Genomic DNA, 8915 nt, shown 5'->3' with positions numbered 1-8915 from the left:
ATTGAAATTGTATTTAAAACCAAATCGTAATAAAAAATCAGCTCATAGATGCTGTTCATTGACTGTATGTAGTTATGTGACAGCAAAAATAAATACGTCTGGTAAGGTCTCAAAAAAGTAGCTGGGCAGGTCAATACGCTAAATGGGCGGGGCGTGTTACCAGGGCTCCTCCCCCCGGACCCTACTGTGGGGACTCTGGTTCCAAATGACATAAAATTTGCAAAATGAAAACGCCTCTATTTTAGCTTCACACACGTTGAGTGGGAACAGCTACAGTGCACGCCCACTGGTTGCCCCCTGCGGTCACAGATTCTCTTTTGGGTCACAACTGTTTTTATCTTCTTTCTTTAAACTAAAGACGTTTACATTGGCAACTTTAACTTTTCCTGTATATTTAGAGCAACCAAAAGCAGCACAAGTTGTTATTTTGACTGAAAAATCTGCTAAATAATCTAAAAATCAGGCTGAATGTTTCACTTCCATACAAAACAATGGGATGTTTACAGGCAGTGGGGCCCTGTGACATCATCAATGGAGGAACACAGGCTGTCAAACTGTAAAGTAATCCCATTTTTAAAAGTTAATAAAACATACAGTAGATCTACTAATAAATATATTTCAAAGGGGTTTTCGGGCACATCTTCTTTATTATAGCAACCATGATTTGTGCAATAAGTTAATATTTTAATGATAAAGGTTGTGAGTAACGTTGCCTTGTCGTTATCATGCCAGTAACTCTAATATAACCACTTTTGTCACTAACGGCTAATCTAACGCATTACAATTTTCACAACAGTAATCAGATAAAGTTACTGTGACTTACTATTTATGTCATTTTGCTCACATATGCAACAAGTCACGTTTTCAGCATGAAAACAACTCAAAATATGAATGTGAATAAATATAAAGAAAAACATTTAAGGTAAATGAAGTCAAGATTTACTGTTTTTTTTTTAAAAAAAATAAATAAAAAACATGTATTTTTTTTTTTCAATTAATGATAAGAATGTGTGGCTGCACAGATTCATAAAAAAAATGTGACAATCATCATATATTCACCATGTAATCCATGTGACATGTCATTTATTTAAACTCGCATCATGGGGCAGGAGTTGAGCTGTATCTATAAACCCACATTTAAAGGAATAAATGTCTATCATTGCATGGATTTTTAAATGTATGAATCAGGACCAGAGCAGGTTGTCATCTCCAGCAGCTCCACAGCGTCTAGACCCAAAGAGACAAGAGGAATGTGGAGCAGACGTGGGTGGTTTTTAAAAAACACATATAAATAAATAAAAGGTATAAAATAAATAAAGAAGCAACCCTACCTCTGTCGATGAGCTGATAAAAATCTCCTGCTGGATGAATCCAATGGAACAAAGCTGCTTATTACATGTTTTACCATGGATTCACGTCTTTATTATTCTTTCATTTTAGTCTTCACAGGTTTGTTGGTGATTTACAGAATATATTTGATTCCACTAAAGGAAACATGTTTACACAGAAAAATCCACAGTCATGTCAATACGGAAGAGGATTAGTTTTTGATGGAGGAAATATTTTTTGGGCAATGTTGATTAATGTTGAAATGATGAGATTAAAGTCAACATGTCCAGATTAAAGTCAACATGTCCAGATTAAAGTCAACATGTCCAGATTAAAGTCAACATGTCCAGATTAAAGTCAACATGTCCAGATTAAAGTCAAAATGTCAAGACTAAAGTGGAAATGTCAAGATTAAAGTCAAAATGTCGAGATTAAAGTCAACATGTCCAGATTAAAGTCAACATGTCCAGATTAAAGTCAAAATGTCAAGACTAAAGTGGAAATGTCCAGATTAAAGTCAACATGTCCAGATTAAAGTCAACATGTCAAGATTAAAGTCAAAATGTCAAGATTAAAGTCAAAATGTTGAGATTAATGTCAAAATGTCAAGACTAAAGTCGAAATGTCAAGATTAAAGTCAAAATGACAAGATTAAAGTTGAAATTAAAGTTGAAATGTCAAGATTAAAGTCAAAATTCTGAGATTGAAATTGAAATGTCGAGAATAAAGTCGAAATGTCCAGATTAAAGTCAAAATGTCAAGATTAAAGTCAAAATGTCCAGATTAAAGTCAAAATGTCCAGATTAAAGTCAAAATGTTGAGATTAAAGTCAAAATGTCGAGATTAAAGTCGAAATGACGAGATTAAAGTCGAAATGTCAAGATTAAAGTCAAAATGATGAGATTAAAGTCAAAATGTCAAGATTTCAAAAATTAACTCAAAATCCAATATTGTGATAAAAGTTGAAGGTTTGCTAATAAAGTGAAATCTACAACAATTTTGATTATTGTATTTTATATATGATATTTATACATGAAAGAGTTTTTTTCATTAATTGAACTGTTTCTAAGTGTGTATAATAATAAATACAGTGCAGTCTAACCTTTCCATCAGCTGTGTGTAAATGTAAAGAAACGTTTCCCATGTTTCCACCCAGGAAGTTGAAACTAGGGTGAAGTAGAAACGTAAACCTTTCTGTTGCTACGCTGAATAACTGGAATCATGGTTTTTTTTTCTTTTTAGAAACGCGTTCAATCATTTGTCAGAACTTCTGAACTGTTGCCTTCACTTGTCACTTGTGGCATTACTTGACGTTCGACTGATCCCAAAGTTGAGTTGTAGCAAAATAACAGGTATATTTTCCTTAATCCCAAAGTGGAAATAGTTTTTTATTTGCATTATTATTAGTGGTGGGATTAGATTAACAAAATAATCTAATTATTTAGAAACTTTGTAATTAATTCATCTTGATTATTCTAAATTAATCACAACAATATTTGATGCGAGAAGCAACGTTTTTTCCAATTTAAATAGATTTTGGTAAATGAGTGAATCAATGAAAATAATAAATGAGCTTAAACAACAAAATAGTGTTTATTAGGTGTGTAATGGTACACAATATTCACTGTTCAATACGTACCTTGGTACAAAAGTTAGTTTTTCTGTTTTTTTTAGTTCAGTAATTAAAAAAGGTTTTATTGTTTACTTTATTCAAAGTAACACCAAAACAGTTTTTATTTATTTATTTATTTTTAACTACAAACAGAAATACATATTAAATAAAAAAAATGAAATCCTCCATTGGTCTACTGACTACACTTCCTGTTAACTTCAAAACAAGAGCCCTATTGACAAAAGAGTTAAAAAAAAAAAAACTAATGGAATAGAAGAAGAGATGCTTTTATTTTGAAAAGAGGATGTTTGATTTGAGTGCGCGTCGTACTGAGATTGTATTTGCGTTTATATGAGCATGTGCACTACCAGAAAATTAAATTTGCTAAAAAAATGATTCCTTTTTGTTTATTTTTTTTTCAAAGTGAACGGATACGTGTTTTGTTTATTGGATTATGTTATGGTTATAATCTCAGTACGGAGGTAAACTCAGTACGTAACATCGGTCCATGGACCATTTCTCATTCCGCTCGCAATGCATCATGGGACGGTTGAGTATGACTCGTGTATCCACCACCCTGCATACTTAAAAAATGTCCCCATATAGTATACTAGTATTTCTCACGTACTCAATCTATTCCTCCTATACAGTATAATGTGAACGCACTACATACTCATTTTGACGTCAGGCTTAACTGCGTTATATATATATTTTTATATACTTTTTTTTTTTTTTTGCGTTATTTTTCTGTCATTAATCAATCACAATTAGTCCTAGCCCTACGTATTATATTACATTTAGATTAAATCACATTTTTATTAACTTTTTTTGAGGAAGCTTTTTAATGAAAATGAGAAAACATTTGCTTTGTTTTAGTGATGTTAAATATCTTTCTTCCCTCCGTCGCTGCTCATCCTCTGACCTGAGTAAATCCACATCAGTTCTTCCTGCTGCAGGAATCAAGGTGTTCTCTCTGCTACCAGCTGGTCCACCGCTAGTGCCAGTTCCATCACTTGGCACCGTCTCCGTCTCGTTAAGTGTATTTTTAGAGGGATTAGAAAAGTGAGTCAGTGATGTTGCCCACAGTAACGTTGGTAGATGCGTCATCTTGTTTCTGCTGGTCATCATGTCACATTGAATTAGATTCTTCTAGGAAAAAAAAAAGAATGTTTTACAGAGTCTAGAAGCGGGATAGATTAGGATAGATTAGGATAGATTAGGATAGATTAGGATGGATTTGGATAGATTAGGATGGATTTGGCTTTGAAATGACTAGAATTGTAAAGTCTGACCACAGAAATGTGCAGTTTTTGTATAGAATCCAATTATAATGACTTTTACCATTTTTTCTTTTTCTTTGTCATGATTTAGCGTTGGCGGTTCGTTTGTTGTAGCTCGACTGATTAATCGACGTCGGTCAATAGCTCAGCAGATTAATCGGTTTGGGTTATAATATGTAACTGATTTAATAACTCTTCTTCTTCCCTTTGTGGCTCTGTGCTGTGCTTTCTGCATTATAATCTGCCACTTTTTTATGGGCAGTAATTATTATGTAATTACAATTATTACTTTAAATTTTCCGACTTCAAATAGCCAAAATCCTGCCACACCTGCTCCGACTTCAAACAGATAGACTTTGAATTATTTGCCTGAAGAGTTGGGTTCAGGTTTCATTTGCATTGTTACACCATGGGCTCTGGCCGGGTTCGGAGGTTACGGTAAATCAGGTGGTGTACGATGTACGTTATACGACATGTTCTGTGGGACTCGGGCTAGGTCGGATCTTCAGGTCTTCAGTGATGTCTAAACCAAGCATCACTAAAACAGTCCCAGCACCCCCTATTGTTGAATCACATACTGTCCTGTATTCATTTTAATCCCCTCTTATTTGCATCAATTTGAGCTGATTTAGGATTAGCGATGTAACGATTAATCGCAAGGCAGTTAAAAATCGATTCATAGGTATCACGGTTCACATCAATATTCTGAAAATTTAATCGCAGTACTTTTTTTTTAATATATATATATATATATATATATATATATATATATATATATATATATATATATATATATATATATATATTTATCCTTCTCGTCCAAAAGTGGTGTAGGCGGCGGGCGTAATCTGCTACTACTTTCTTTCTGGCCACCTTCTACTCTTTGACATATTCATAAATGATTCCTTACCCCTTTAGCACCGAAAGAATATCTGTAATATTACGTGAATATCTGTAAAAGTCCCGTTTTTCTATTAGCTCTGTCTGCTAGCGCATAGCATCTCTTCTTAACTGCTGGATTAGCTGCATGCCAACCAACCACTGGGATACCAGCGCCCTCTTCTGGTCCAAACAAATATCTGACGTAAATTCAGTGCAGACTGTTTTTTTTTTTGTTTAGTCCAATTGTTAAGGCACAAAATACATTTTCAGTTGCACTTTTAAAAAGAAAAAGAACTATTGTGTAGTTTTGCATTGTTTACTATAGAACCAGAATTTAAATTAATAAGCTTCTTCTTCATTTGTATTATTCCTTTATTTATTTCATTCAGGATTTATTTTTAGTTAAATTGCATTGTTTTGAATAGTTCAACAAGGGATTCTTTTGGCAATGAAAAATAAAAGGAAAATAGTACAATATTTTTTTCCCCCAAAAAAATACAGGAATATTTTTCAGTCATTATTTGTTTACAGTCCCATTTTGTAAAATAAATCGTGAGAGAATCGTATCGTGAACCCAGTATCGTGAATCGAATCGTATCGGGAGTTGAGTGAATCGTTACATCCCTATTTATGATATATGCTGACATCTCTAGATCTTTGTCTTAAATTGACTCCATAGAGGGAAGTCTTAATGTTAACATTCCAATGTGTCTCCCAAGCAATGATCCACCTTGTGTTTCTCATCATATCATTCCTTACAGTGGGAACTTGCTGTCTATCTGTCTGTTTCATATGATGGATTTGTCAGTGATGAAGGCTGATAGATGTCTTCATCTTCCACTCACTCATTTCTACACTTGTTGTTCTGGGATCGTCGGTATTTAAAAAAAATAAAAACTCATCCACATCACCTGGTGTCAGTGCGTGTGTGTTGACTTCCTCTTTCTTTGTTAATCAGTGGTAAACAACAGTGATGTCTGGAGACTCTGCATCACGGAGGTAAGAATAGAACTTAAAAAAGAAGAGAAGAAATAACAACAATAGATGATGAGATGATGTCTCTCACACAGTGATGAAAGGTGCTGATGTTTCTCAGTGTCAGGTTAAACTAATGGATGCTACCACACAATCTCACTGCTGCTGGATAAAAAACCTCGTAGCGCTTTTCACATTGTTAGCGTGCATATTTATCCTCATGGTGTAACCTGTAATACATCTTTGGATTGAGCCTTTGTCAAACAATTACGTTTATTTAGCACACGCCTTACAACATAGGATCCCAAAGTGGGGTATGGGTACAACCCCAGGGATACATAGGGGGGTACGTGAATAAAAATTACAAACATTGTGAGAACAATAGAAATTAGAATCAGGAGCATATGCAGAGTTTGCGTTTTTACAGTTTTCCCAAATTCATTTTTCAAAAAAATAAATTTACATAATATACAAATATTTTAAGTGCCACAAAACACAGTGACTGCACAAATTATACATTAATTAATTTGTTATTCTCTTTTCAAAATACTAGTATGAGTTTTCAGGGAAATGGTCCCAATTTTTTGAGACTTTAGGTTGGTTCTTCTTCCGTTGCGCAAATTTTCTTCACAATGTAAATGGTGTTAGCGCTTTTCATGAAACTCAGACACTTTACAGGTTAAAACAACAATAGCAAATACAGTGATGAAAAGAAAGATATAGAAATCTGAAAAAAGAAAGAAAGAAAGAACAGTAAAAAGGTCTGCACACAACTTATTTAGATAATTTAGCTCATTAAGTGTTATTTTTAATTTATATACTTATGACTAAAATGTGGGGATGCTATCTCACTCAGAGCTGCTGAACGCTACCAGCCCGACATCAACCAGTGGATGATCATTGCATCAATGAAAGAAGAGAGGAGATAGTCCAGCTGCACTACACTGAATGACAAGATGTACATACAGTATGTGGAGGATGGAATGACTATAGAGACCTGAATACTGCTGAGTATTACAACCCAGACACCAACCAGTGGACACTGCTCACTATCATGGGAACACCTCGGTATGGACTTGGGGTTGTTGCACCTATGGGCCACATTTAGGCAGTTGAAGGCAGAGATCTGAGGTCTGCTGAGGCTTACGACCCAGTGATCAACACCTGACACGATGTCACTGTGACAGAGACTCTGGCACTGCAGTGATGAACAAGCAGATCTTTGTTGGATGGAGAAAAAAATGACTCCACCACAAGTACTTGGTCTGTGGTGTTTTCTGGCATTGACTGTCCCAAGTAGGATTCTGGGAGTTGCTGTGTGAAAAAAAAGTCTAAACTAGATACTGAGATGGAGCAAGTGTTATTTTCCATGATCCTAACTGTGAGTGTAACCTGCCTTGACCAGGACTGTGTGTATCAATAAAAGTGTTTAACTCATTAACTGCCAGCCATTTTAGAGCATTTTGACTGATATTTTAAGACCCATGACAGAACATTTTTTACAATAACTATGTAAAATCTGAAACCAGATTATGAATGAATAGACGCTCTACTTTTATCATTAAAATAATCATGTTTCTAACTTGTTTTGTTCTTCCGTAATCAGCAGTTGAATATAGGAAGGTTTCACAGAAAATGTCAATTTTTGACCTGGAAGCTGAGAAATCAGGCTTTTTGTGAAAAAAACTAAAAAAAACTGTCAAGCAGGACATTGTCTTTGAGGCTAATGTTTTTAGCTTTAGTGGCACCTCAAACATCTGAACATTGGTTTCCTTCTATAAAACAACGGGCTTTTGATTCAAAGATTCAAAGTGTTGGTTGTCATTTGCACAGTAAACGAACATGTTTCGTTGCACAATGAAATGCGGCGTCATGAAACGCTCCAAGTCTCACCGCTTGTTCATCGGTTGTTGATCGCCTTCTAACACGATGGACACACTCTTAATAGTCCACCTAGATCCACACATGCTCTGCTCTGAGTGTGCGTTGCTTTAAATCCACCGTCTTGGACTCGTTTTTCCATTTTCTCTCTCATAAACTCTTCACCTCCTTCTGTGCTGTTTATAACCATCGGCTAATAGTGCGGCGCTGCCATCTACAGGGCAGGAGTTGGTCACTACACCACAGTAAAAGTCTGCTACATAACGGGAAACCTCCGCCACGTGTTTCCTATCAACCCCAGTGATAAAACATCATTGACGTACATATTCCGTGTGTGTAAATAGTCCATGTGTCCGTGTAAACGTGAGCATGTTTATGTCTCCGTCCATCTGCTCTTTGTATTATATCCATGTCTTTTAAGGCTCTTATTAAATAAATAGTCTCGGCTGAAGTCCGGGCTGCCATCTTGGATTATGTCGTCACCAGCGCGTCATGCATGCGCAGATGACCGTAATTAACTTAAAGCGGAATTAAGTGTTTACAGAAAAGAGGAATTATTTAATGCAGAATTAAAATCTACATAAACCAGCCACCTAATTCAGATTTTAATTTAATTTGGAATTTAATTAGCATTAGGAATTAAGTGTTTACAAGGTCAATTTAAAGAGGATTTGACTCTTATTCTGCTTTAAAGAGGAATTAAATCTCCCATGTAAACGTGGCCATTGTGTTTTACCACTTTAAACATGTGAATATTTAAAAATGACAATTGTCAGCACAGCTGCAGAAAGTCGACAGATTTTTTCCTGAGGGAGACGAAGCCAAGCTGTTCCTCATCGTCTCAGCTCCATGAGTCGCGCTGAACGACGGAGATCCACAGCCTTTGGAGGGGACTCCATGTCATGTGATCCCAGCTTTCCTTTTTTACCAAATAGACTACTTGGCATGTTGCACAC

Source organism: Gouania willdenowi, chromosome 20 (genome assembly GCF_900634775.1).
Source record: "Gouania willdenowi chromosome 20, fGouWil2.1, whole genome shotgun sequence".
In the NCBI taxonomy this organism is placed as follows: domain Eukaryota; kingdom Metazoa; phylum Chordata; class Actinopteri; order Blenniiformes; family Gobiesocidae; genus Gouania; species Gouania willdenowi.
The sequence above is the reverse complement of the archived record's forward strand: the minus strand, read 5'-3'. Positions refer to the sequence as shown.